Raw genomic sequence first — 13,064 nt, 5'->3', positions numbered from 1 at the left:
TAGATACATGATCTGGAGACCATGGCTGTGGACAATAGGTTGTTGAGGTGCAGTTGTTGAATGGGATAGATAGGTGCAAAGAAGTGGTTAAACATGCAGTAACCAGAGTGTCCTCAGCACCTTGATTTTAACATGTCCCAAATGGAGCTCAATTTTTCCCTCAAACTTGAACCTCCTCCATAGTCATCATATATTTAATTATTATTTAAATAGTTACGTACAGTTAACTGTTAACCAAATCCAAGCAGTCTTATTCTAGGAATGCCCCTTATCATTGCCTTAGTCCAAGGTTTCATTGTCTGCCATCTGGACTATAGGGACAGCCTCCTTTTTAATTTCTGTCCTCATTCCCATCAGTCTTCCAATAGGTGCTTCAGTATGGCCTTCCTTAAAATATATTTGATTATGTCATCCTCTCCCTGGTGATCTCCAGCCTTTCCTCCTTGCCCACAGGACTCTTCAATGTGACAAACAAGAGACTTTGCAAGTTGGCTTCCACCTACCCCTCCAGTCTTATTTCTTTCCACTTTCTGTATTCACACCCTGTACCACAGCTACACTGACCTTCTGCCCTTTTCTAAACCTACCATGCCTTATTATCGCTCTACTATTCCTCCCTTCTCTCTTCCCACCTCTCCTTATCTAACAAATAGAAGTGGAGTAACATGGTTTTTCTCTTATAGTAAAGGATTAGATGAAAATAGCCACCTTACCATAGTAAGGTAACACATAGAATTACTTCAAGATAGATCCCAGGTCATGTGGAGATAGTGACTTGCCAACTTATACAGAACCATTAGAACAATAGATGAAAGAGTCAAAAGAAGCTTATCTCATTGTTTTTGGCTGTTCTCTATGTGATATTTTTAGTTTGTCAGATTTTAAAAAGATTAACAATCCAGTGTCCAAAGTACTACATATAAATTATATAGCAAACTAATTCTGTCAATTTGCTTATTAAAATAAAAAAAAGTTTCATGTTGTCTGAGTAGACTAATTGAGTAGCTTCTTATATCCAAAGTATTTATCTAAAGAAAGACAACTTAGACTCAAAAGTTAATAAGAATAAAATTTAGATGAATAATATGATATTAAAAGCTATAGCCACAATACCATAATACATTTCTTCAATTTTCTATTTCTGATAAAGGATCCTAAACATGGAATTAAAATCCGTGTTCCAGCAGTTTATTTTAAGAAACATATGAAGTAAAAAGGACTGGAATGCTCCAGGAAGTAGTTTTCAAGGCAAAAGTTATGCCCCTGATCTCAGTAGGCTTGTAATATGGTCTCTGCAGAACCTCTTGCTCCTGGTTTTTCAATTACAACTTCAAATCATATTCCTGATTAGTAACAAGCAATCAATCATAATTAATTAGTTAAAATGTTCAACCGTTAAAATCATTACCATTAATTAAAATAATTATCTCTATTTTGGCTGCACTTCATTACCATTTCTGGAAACGCATTGCTTGACTGTACTGCCATTCTTAGTACAGATTCTCCGTGAATGCAATGCATACAATAGATAATCTATGAACTATAGGTTTTAGATTTTTTACTGTTGTTGCATCTGGGGAAATCATTTCACTACAGTGTTATGGCCTTATGAACAAAGCTCTTTGAAATGAATGCTAGCTATCACTGAATGTTGGCAAGTGAGGATTTTTGAAAGAACTTGTGCCTTTGAAGGAAATGTTTGTTTTATAGGCTAAACAATAATCTAGATACAGGGATAGACAGAACTAGTGAAGTAGAGTAGATAACAGAATTGGGCTAATCACCTGGAACTCACTACTGAGTTGGGGACTTAGAGAAAATGAAGATAAGTTAAGAGACATGGAAGATATTGAAGGTACAATGAACAGCTATAACTTTTTCTGTTAGAGACTTAGAAGGATAAAATAAAAAGAATAGAAGAGAGAGTATTTGAAGTGGTAATGACTGAGAGTTTTCTAGAATGGAAAAAAGATATTTGTCTCAAGCAGGGTAAATAGAATCAAATTCACATGTAGACACATCATAATAAAACTGTAGAACTTTAAGGAAAAAGAGGGAAAAGACTTAAAGATATCAGAGAGAAAAACCAGGTTACTTTCAAACTTGGAAACATATGACAATTAGAATCATAGGAGTTAATTACCAGGGACAATAGATGTTAGAAAATAATGGAATCTTATCTTAAAGCACTGAGGGAAAATAACTTGAACCTAGAATTGTATCAAGTAAGAGTGATGAAGACATTTCCAGATATACACAGATATAGCACATTCCTACCTTCAGACCCTCACTGAGAGAAATGCTCACGCAAGTGCTTTAGCAACAAGGAAAATGAACCCAAATGCAGGAAGAAATCCTGACCAAGGAAATCAATTAAACCTGCTGTTAAGCCTAAATACATGTTGGCACTAGTAACTAATTTGTAGGGGAAGGTGGTTAAAATGATGGTTAGGATACTAGACACCAGTAACATGAAAGGTGTGAGCATGTGATGCTGTTTGGAGAGAAGTTAAAACACATTTAAGATTCTTGTCTTGTTTGGGAGAAGGGTGGCATTTTAAAATTAGTACTTGTTAGAAACACATAATATTAAGGATGCATGTTGGGTAGGTTAACTTATAAAAGTAGCATAAACTTTGTGAGAATGTTGCTTCTGTGAAAATGGATGGGATGGGGAGACTGGGTTTGAGAAAGTGTGCGATGAGGACTTCACTGTTATCAGAAGCAGCTTTACTGTAGACAGCAAGGACATGGCTTTGGGTCGTAGCTTCCTGGGAATGCATACCAGCTCTGCCTCTGGTATAGCCTGAATTGTGTCCCCCCTGAAATTGATATGTTGAAGTCCTAACCTTCAGTACTAAGAATGTGACTGTATTTGGAGACAGGGCCTTTAAAAAGGTAATTAAGTTAAAATCAGGTTAGTAGGTTAAGTCTTAATCCAATATGACAGGTGTTCCTATAAGAAGAGAAAATTAGGATGCAGATATGCACAGAGGAAAGACCATCTGAAGACACAGGGAGAAGACAGGTGTCTACAGGCCAAGGAGAAAAGCCTGAGAAGAAATGCTGTAGACACCTTGATCTCAGATTCCTAGCCTCCAGAACTATGAGAAAATAAATTTCTGTGGTTTAAGGCATACCACCTTTGGTACTTTGTTATGGCAGCCCTAGCAAACTAATACAGGCTCTTACATCTGCATGACTTGGCACAATCTTAAAATTCATACCTTAGTTTCTTCTCTGTAAGATTGAGATAGAGCACCTGGGTGGCTCAGTTGGTGAAGCATCTGACTTTGCCTCAGGTCATGATCTCCCGGTTCGTGGGTTTGAGCCCCGCGTTGAGCTCTGTGCTGACAGCACGGAGCCTGGAGCCTGCTTCAGATTCTGTCTCCCTCTCTTTCTGCCCCTGTCCTGCTCATGCTCTGTCTCTGTCTCTGTCTCTCTCTCTCAAAAATAAATAAACATTAAATAAAGTTTTTTTTAATTGAGATATTAACTAACATATCTCCTAGTTTTTTTTTTAAGATTTAATCAAATTGATGTATGTAAAGCACTTGGAATACATGGTTAAATACCAATAAATGTTAGTTGTTATTTCTTTTATTAAAAGTCTTAAATGTGACACACTATTAACATCGATTAATATGAGTGGTGGGCATATGGATATTTGTTATACTTTGCATTTTTTGGCAAATTTAAAAATTATTCTGAATAAAATTAAATCTATTCTCTATAATCTATATCAGATGGGAACTTGAAAGCAAGTTGAAGAATACTACAGCTGATGTTATGGTGGAGGGTCTATTAACAGCATTATTTATTTGAGAAATATTTTAAGAGCATCTATTATCTGCCAGCTGCCAAGCTGACCCTTTGAGTATTATGTATTGACCAACTGTCTTTCTTTTCTGAGCGTGAGTTTACTACCAATAAAATACTTTTTAGAATTTGTAATCCATTCTACAGTTCCATGTCTGCCTATGGCTTGGCACGTGGGCATTTGCCTTGTGGAGCTTATCACAGGCGGACAAACCCAAATGCTTTATAGCCCTGCTTAGAGGATCTGGTGCATCTGCAGTAATTAAAAGAAGAGCTACTTGAAAAGAATTAAAGATTTTGTTAATCATCCTATTCATTGGAGTTATCAGGTCTCCAGAACACAAAGGCAAATAGAGTAGGCAACAGTGAGACCAGATATGTCTCTGGAAGTTAGAATTCATGATATACAAACCTGGGCCCCTTTGTGGTTGAGTCTCATCCAGATGCACCCAGCTGTAAAAGAATAATACGAGAACTCATTAATTGGTAATTCTGTACAACTTCAAAAACAGATCTCCACCACAAGTGTGAGTTTTCTGACAACCTCCTAATGCCTCAAAGTTGTGGAGGAAAGCTTTGTCAAACCTGTGACTCACCATGATAGCTCAGAGGAACGCCCAGTAGGGCCTGGGAAAAGCTCATCTCATTGAAAAATGTATCCATCATTAAAACAGTTCACTTGGTTTTGTTGAAGTCACCCTCCAGTTCTTATTCTGTGCAGCTGTGGCCTCACAGTTGATTCTAACAACATTCATTGTTTGATCCTAGTCTCATGGAGACCCAACAACTATTGTAAGATATCGGCTGCCTGTGACAAGGTGGGGGATATTGGCACCATGCCTTCCAGTCTCCTCCTCACCCTATCGGCTACCCACCAGGACAGAAAATTTAAGCGACTAATGCGAATTGATGCTGTTAAATTATAATCATACGAAGAGATATCAAAGTTTCCGTGTGAGCCATAGTTCATACGTGTTATTTTTTAGTGTTATGTGGATGTTTCTACTCTACTAGAGTGCAGTGTGGAAAGCTATTTAGAAACTTTGACATTGTGAAGTCTTCCTGTTGGAGATGGAAGACATGGAGTTTAACCCTGACCCTTTACTTCCTAGTTATGTATTCTTGGGGGAGTCCCTTCATCCTTCCAGAGCCTCAGAGTGCTCATTCATACAAGGACAATGATAACACTTATTCTGCAGGTTGGAGAGTGGGTCAAATGAAATTGTCTATATAAAAGTGCATGTTACAGAGCCTGGCATAAAGTAGGTCTTAACAAAAACACCTTTTTTTTTTTTTTCCTGATAGAAAGGTTCTGTTATGTCCATTTCTATAAATTCACTTGGCAAACAAAACTTTGAGGACCTACTCTTAGCCAGGTGCTCTCATTACAGCTGGGGATGCAGAGATGAAGAAGGTATAGTTTACAGGCTTGTGGGGAAGGTAAAGTCAAATATGCATGCCTGATGAGTCCTACCACAGAGTAGACAAGATGCAGTGGAGACAAGATAGTGAGTGATAGTCTTGGCCTGAGGGACTGGTGTGTCTTTTCAGAGGCTAGGGTCAGGTCTTATAGAATAAATTTATCATGTGAACAAGATGAACGTGTGTGTGTGCCTGCATGTATGTGCCTTTGTGCAGGCCTCTGGGGAAAGGGAACCCTCTGGCACTAGCTGCTGAACTTGAGGTCTGTTCCTTGTTGGTCAGGCTTGGGGCTTCTCCCTGCTGACTCAGGCCTACCACCCCTCTTTCTCTGCTCCTGAGGTTTGCCTGAGACTTGGCTTTGGTCCCTGGCCTGGTCACCTTTCTCCAGTCCTAGAAAGCTCATCAGGCAGTGACTTCTGCTAACAATGCTGCCTCCAAATGGCACACAAGAGCGGAGGGCAGCTGTGGGTGCCAAACCGGGTCCTTCCTGATTTTGTGCTTACCCTGTGGGGCAATCTCTTCTCAGAGTCTTAGATGGAAAACAGGGAAATACTGGCTGTGTTTGGTTTTCTCCTTTTATAATAGAGGTGGCATAGGGAGTGAATCTGGGTACCCTGGAATCCCCTGGCCCTTCTCCAGGCTCCTCTCCCCATCTCCCTCTTTCTACTACCCACCTTGGCCAGAAGGGGTGGAATCCCCTTTCACTAATTCTCTTGGGAGGTGACTCCTGAGTCACAGCCTCTTCTTCACCCAACCTCTTGGGGAATGGGCTCTTGGGAGAAAATGCCTCACTAGTCAAGTCACATCAATGGGGAAGTGTTTTTTAAAAAATATAATAGCCATTATGATTATGTGAGAGAATCCACAAATTCCTGAGTGAATGAAGAACACCTGTGGGCTCAGCTCTATCACTTAGCACAGCTGACAAAGAGTGTTAGAGCTAATGTGGCTTTAGGAGTCCCACTCAAATGTCCCCTCCCCTAGGAAGACTTCTTACCTTCCATCACAAGAGCTATTTGGCTGACTTACCCCGAGGAGGCTCTGTGGTTTCAGGCACTCCAGCATAACTATTCTATCAGTGTGTGGAGGAAAGAGATACATTTGCACAGGGGTCCTAAAAAGGAGGAAATCACTAGCACGTCTTACAGTTTGGAAAAGGCAAGAGTTGTGAGGTGTGTTAGGGAGGGATTCTGAAATATTTGTAGGGGTAGTCAATAATTTAAGCTTAGAGGACCCAGGTAAATGTGGGTTTACATAGGCAGACAGTGCCATTAAAAAAATGAGCATACAGAGCCTTTGTTATATGTTGTTTTTGCTATTAAAAGTATTGTATGTATGTACATGAGAGATGTCACTAAAGTAATTTCTGTCAACCAAGAACATGGAACTTAATTGACATAGGCTCTCTTTCAATCTCTTTCTATTTTTCTCTCTCTCTCTTTTTTTTAATGTTTATTTATTTTTGAGACAGAGAGAGACAGAGCATGAACGGGGGAGGGTCAGAGAGAGAGGGAGACACAGAATCTGAAGCAGGCTCCAGGCTCTGAGTTGTCAGCACAGAGCCCGACGCGGGGCTCGAACTCACGGACCGTGAGATCATGACCTGAGCTGAAGTCGGACGCTTAACCGACTGAACCACCCAGGCGCCCCTATTTTTCTCTTTTTAAGAAATTACTTGGGGCACCTGAGTGGCTCAGTTGGTTAAGTGTCCAACTCTTGATTTCAGCTCAGGTCATGATCTCGTGGTTCTTGAGTTCGAGCCCCGCATTGGGGTGTGTTGACAGTGTAGAGCCTGCTTGGAGCCTTTCTCTCCTTCTCTTTCTGCCTCTCCTGTGCACGCTCTCTCTCTCAAAATAAATAAATAACTTAAAAAAAAAAAGAAATTGCTTATCATGTAAGCATAATGATAGGATTACTTTCCCATTATTATGTTTTGTGTCTGAAGGGGAAAAAGGTTTCAGAGAACTTTGTATTGCCTCTTTTATTTTTTAGTTAAATATTTTTGGAGAGAAAGCATTTAGCTGGCATTAAATAAAGTGAAAATCAGGCTAGAACAGTTCCAAAACTTTCTTCATAACACAATCTTCTGTTGAAATTTTCTCCCTTTGTCTCTTTTTCTCTTCTCTTCTCTTTTCTTCCTTTCCTGAAACTTTAAAAAAGTACTTAATCTGTTTCTGGCCTGACGCAGTCAAAGGGCCCTAAACCTAAGGATGCCTTCCAGTCTTTTGTGAACAGGTAGGCTCTTTGGATTTAGGTTTACATTGTGACAAATTTGAATAGTGATGGTTCATATTTATTTTATTTATTTATTTTTTAACGTTTATTTATTTTTGAGACAGAGAGAGACAGAGCATGAACGGGAGAGGGTCAGAGAGAGGGAGACATAGAATCTGAAACAGGCTTCAGGCTCTGAGCTGTCAGCACAGAGCCCGACGTGGGGCTCGAACTCACGGACCGCGAGATCATGACCTGAGCCGAAGTCGGACGCTCAACCGACTGAGCCACCCAGGCGCCCCTGATGGTTCATATTTAAATCAACTTGAAGGCCATACTACTTTCTCAAGATCTGTTTGTGTATTTCCAATGAAAATAATGTCATATAAACTTCTGTGACAATCACTAGGTATTTAGCCTAATACTTTTCTACCCACCTGAGTGGCCCTGTCCCTTTCCTACAAGTCTTAGTAACTCATGCTTTGCTGAATAATTGTGACTCCTTAATATTGTTTTTATTTTCTACTCCCAAACATTTGCTGGTAGCTTTGTTCTGTTTTTCCTCAAATTGGAGGAATTTTCTTCCTAAGTGATATGAGTCTTCAAAGGAGAGTTACATAGCCAGATTTCTTTTGGGTTCCTAAAGAATTGTCATACTTTCTTGGTCCTCTCTGTTGAGGATTTTAGAGTATTTCTCACTGAATGGCTTACAGGATGTTTTTAATGAAGCTTCCATTATATTTTCTAGGTGACCTTGAACCTGTATGCTGGGATACAGGATGGACATGGGTCCTTTGATGCTCTCCTAACTGTTGGTAAGTTAGTTTTTGGCCTTTCAGAGATACTTTCTTTGAAAACCTTCATCCATTGTTTTTGATTTAAGAATCTCGATCATGTGACATGAGTCTCAAAAGTCCTGTTACCATTTCTGTGGGGCACGGTACCTCACACAGCTAGGGTTCCTATCTGCTGACTTGGTTTTTCTGGAGTTCCTAACTTGGATTCAGCTGGCCCTGACCAACTAGGGTTTCAGTTATCTGAATTAGGCTTGAAAATATTTCTTGGTTTTAAAAAAGTAGGACCTCCTTTTTAGCTGGAATACACAAGAATTTGGAATGTGTTCTTATGGGTGAACATTTAGCCTTTAGGGAGATTCAAGGATAGGCAAGTAAGTTCCATGGGAATAGGAACAGTGTCTGTGTTGTTGAGATATGATATCCTAAACACATAGGAGGCATTAATTAAATATTAGTATGGATGGTATTAAACAGTCTATAGTTCATTCAAAGAAAATATATTGCAATTCTCAATAAGATATGTGTTCCTACTGGTTTCTCTGTCAGTGTCAGAGAAACGGGAGTTGCCAATTGATTTTCTGGTCTTTGTTAAGCCAAATGCAATGTTTATAATGAAGGAATGAATATTAAAATAGTCTTCCTCAGGCACTCATTTGAAGGGAGGAAAGAAAAGTTCCTAAGAGATTGTCATCATCTACAAAACCACGGTGCTAAATGGCATGAGGTCCAGAGACAGCGTTTTCATGGGCTGGTAGAAAAGTGCACTGCATGCTGTTGCTAGGCAACAGCCCATGCCAGCTTCTCTTGAATGAAGGCCAAGAGAATCAACAGAAACCAATGGGCTTATAAGAAAGGTTTTCACCTAGAATACTAACTTCTGTGTTCTTTTTGCCATTATAGATGGTGTATAAGTCTTAACCAGTATTTGGTGGGGAGGGGCTCTGTATGTGGCCGCTATTTCACAAATTGTTCTCAAAGCCATTTCATGAAGTTTTGCTTATGGCCAAGTATTAATTATACAATTTGTGTATAAAATGTAAATTCAGAAAGAAAGAACACATTTCCCTACATGATGTTCCATTTACACCAATATGTAACCACCCACCTATTTTTTCCTATTTGAATATTCCATTCCATTCCTTTCTCACTTTGGCTACATGTTTCGTGCAGAGTAGATCTGCTGTAGACAGCATGTTCAAACTACATTTGTAGCTAGGAAACTCTTTCTTTCAGCAGGTGTTCGGGGTGCTGTGGTTTGCTGTGGGTAACTTAACAAATCCATTACTTTTGTTGCCTGGAAGCATTCCAGTGGAAGAAGTTGCGGCTAGTACTATGTTGTAAATTACATCCAAAAGTCAGAATCACAGAATAACAAGTCTCTGACTTTCACTCCTATTTCATCCAAAGTTCAGGAATGAATCAAGGTATTGATCCATTTAAACTGTACACATACCTACTATGTGCCAGACGTTGTGCCTTCACATATGCAGATTGTGTGAATTGTGTGTGTGTAATCAAACCAAACGAGCATACACATTTTATAAATTCTAGTTAAAATATTCCCAAGGTTTGTTTTTCACCTTGCCTTTGTCTCACGGCCAAACTTGCATAATTCCTTCTTTTTATTTTGAAATATATTGAATGGAATTGATATTGGGGGTTTCTTTGCCATTAGTCATGAAATTGTGGACTTCTAGAGCTGCCTTCAAGGCTGCAGTTGTAGTGGGAGAAAGGAATGCCCAATGAACAAGACTTGGGGCCTCCTCCCCAACTCTAACCAGAACCCCTCTGTTTTGATCCTTTTTACAAACTGGGTTTTTGGTTTTTGGTTTTTGTTTTGGGTTTTTTTTTTTTTTTTTTTTTTGCTTGTTTGTTTGTGTTTGTTCTTTTCAAATAAGATTTCACTTAAAAAAGAAAGTCTGTAAACTTTGGTATAAAACTTGATAACTTAGGAGGTCCCTGGGTGGCTCAGTTGGTTAAGTGTCTGACTTCGGCTCAGGTCATGATCTCGCAGTTTGTGAGTTCGAGCCCCGTGTCGGTCTCCGTGCTGAGAGCTAGGAGACTGGAGCCTGCTTTGGATTCTGTGTCTGCCTCTCTCTCTGCCCCTCCCCTGGTCATGCTCTGTCTCTGTTTCTCAGAAATAAATAAACATTAAAAAAAAACTTAATAATTTAGGGGGCGCCTGGGTGACTTAGTCAGCTAAGCATCCAACTCTAGATTTCGGCTCAGGTCATGATCTCATAGTTTGTGAGATTAAGCCCTGCATCGTGCTCTGCACTGATGGAGCCTGCTTGGGATTCTCTCTCTGACTCTTTTTCTGCCTCTCCCTGCTCACGCATACTCTCCCTCTCTCAAAATAAATAAGCTTAAAAAAAAAAAAACTTGGTAACTCTGGAAAACTAATCTAGTATTTTTCACGGGGTGGTACATACACCTCATGGACCACTTCCAGTTGTACCTTGGATGTTTATTTTAAAAAGCTGAACCTGAGGTATCCCCTTGCTCCCTAAACATACTGAAACAGATTCCCTGTGTTTCAGTGTTGGGTCTGTGAAAATACGTTTTAAACATGAATTCTTATGTACACTAAATTTAATAATTTTTATATGAAATTATTTTGTATACAAAGGAGTATGTGTAACATATGTGCTTCAAGGACTAATAACCCGTTTACCCACTACCCAACTTAATAGAAAATTACTAGCTTCTTTGAAGCCTATCATTTGCCCCTCCCAAATCACATCCTTCTCTTTCCTCATTCTCAAAGTAGCCATTATACTGAATCCTGTGTGAATCATACTCTTTAGAGTTTTATTCTGTACGATTGTATATAAACTTAGTGCATTGTTTGATTTTGCCAAGGTTAGGCAAAATGGAACTATGCTCTATGTATTGCTTTGTAACCTGCCCCTTTTTGGGTAAGTTTGTAAGATTCATCCATGTTGCTATGTATACCTGTGGCTTATTCATTTATGTATATTGTAATCCAGGTATGAATATTCCAAAATTATCCCGTTTCCTGTTTGTGGACTTCAGTAGTTTCAGGTTTTCCTCTCACAAACAATACTTCCACGAACATTTCTGTAACATAGCTCATAGTTGTGAAAAAGTTATGTGTATGTATTTAGGCTATACGCTATGTGTAGAATTACTGGGTTGTATATGCAAGTTCAGATTTACTAGGTGATACCAATTTTTCCCCAATATGGTTGTATCAGCTATCAAAATATAAGAAATTCTGATTTCATTGATTTTAACTAGATTATTACACACATTACCAAGGAAACATGGGAGGTTGGGAGTGGTACAATTCTGTTTTCATTAATCTGGTTCAAGCCTTCTCAGAGAATCCTGTTCTTGCTTTGCCTGTACATGGTTAAAATGAAGGGCTTGAACTTGGTTTTAAAGATCTGTATGTGAAAGCCTCAACTTGAGAACTATAACATCTCGCCTTCCACTTAATAGTATTGCCTTCAGCTTCTCTGATCATTGGTGAAGATTAATTTCTCCTGAAAAGTAAGAAGTAGTAAACATTGCTCATGGTTTTGTGTCAGGAGCTGAGTTTGTCAGGTGCTTGTGGTGCCCGTCTGCATGCTCTAAACTAAATAATATATGCTTTGATAATTGAGAATTATTAGTGCTTTTAGTAAGAACGGTGTGGTGGACGTGCCATAAGGGTCTTTCTTTTCTCCTTTCTTTCGCCCAATTTCAGACTAAGATGCTCAGAAGTATTACTGCTCTCTATCCTTTACAATATCTCCTATGTTGTAAAGGGAAGGACAGTGGACAAATCCTGCCTTTCTTCTTCACAGGGTGCCTAGATCTGCGACTAGGACAAGGGTTCTCTCTTAAGCTCCTTGGGAAGTCTGAACCAGGACTGCTCACTCGAGGGGTCCAGTGAAATGTTTACAGTGCTGGAGAACAAGGCCAGAGGTGTTCTGAATTGTCATCAGGACAAGGGGGTTAGGCGCACAAAAGGAGAAGGATGCAATTTCAGGGGAATACACAAAAGTTTTAAATTGTTTTAGTGGCACTTTATTTTTTAAGAATCACTTAGGATTCTTCTGTAATGCATAATATATACCTATTTTAAAAGTATGCTATGCTGGAATTGAGTTTATGAGGAAATAAATAGGAGGAAGTAGATTGCCATTAATCTGTGTGCATTTTTTTCAGCTTATTTGAGTGAATTTGCCTAGTTGAGGTGCATGGTACTTGGATGGACAGGGAGTTTCCAGGTGTAGGAGACACAATGGACGGATAGGATCTTATGTTGTTATGCATATCAAGTCTAGCAATATATACCAAACAACATACTAAATGGAAAAACCCTATTTATACCAAGCAGGGAAAAGATACAATTTATGAAGCTCTAAATGAGTCATCAAGGTTTCTCTTTATGGAGGAAGATAATATTAACAGCTGTTCTATTGGATTCCATTTGCTTAGTTCAATAGGATTATTCTAATGGTTTATTTATTTAATGTTTTACATCATGTAAATATTTTGGTCTGATTGTAATATACATTTGTTTTTTACATTTCAGGTTTATACTTTTGCAGTGAGGTATTTTTGCATGTGCTTTTTCGATCCAAGGAAATTATTGAAGCAGAGTAAAGCTGTATTAAAGAACAAAGGGCTGATAGAATGATTATCAATGAGGATAAACTCATTTTATGAGGATTTTACTGAATTTTTGTTGTTTTATTAGTGACAAATTCCCCATTGGTTCTTTAATTTTCATGATCACATGATTTTCTCTTCCTTGCTGTCTTCTCATTTTGCTCACTGCTCCTTCTCGGTTTCTTTAAC

General features: G+C 38.9%; 1 long non-coding RNA gene across 1 annotated transcript in view; it reads right to left on the bottom strand.

Moving 5' to 3' along the window:
* LOC109250235 (uncharacterized) overlaps positions 1–13,064 on the bottom strand; it is a 37,647-nt gene that overhangs the window by 18,565 nt on the left and 6,018 nt on the right. The window contains exon 2 of the long non-coding RNA XR_002072930.2: positions 4,232–4,272. This is a non-coding gene — a long non-coding RNA (uncharacterized LOC109250235). The remainder of the gene's footprint in view (positions 1–4,231; positions 4,273–13,064) is intronic.

This window comes from Panthera pardus, unplaced genomic scaffold, assembly GCF_024362965.1.
Source record: "Panthera pardus isolate Hobbes unplaced genomic scaffold, ASM2436296v1 HiC_scaffold_7, whole genome shotgun sequence".
Taxonomy (NCBI): Eukaryota; Metazoa; Chordata; class Mammalia; order Carnivora; family Felidae; genus Panthera; species Panthera pardus.
Note: the sequence above shows the minus strand (reverse complement) of the source record. Positions and strands in the feature narration are given on the sequence as shown.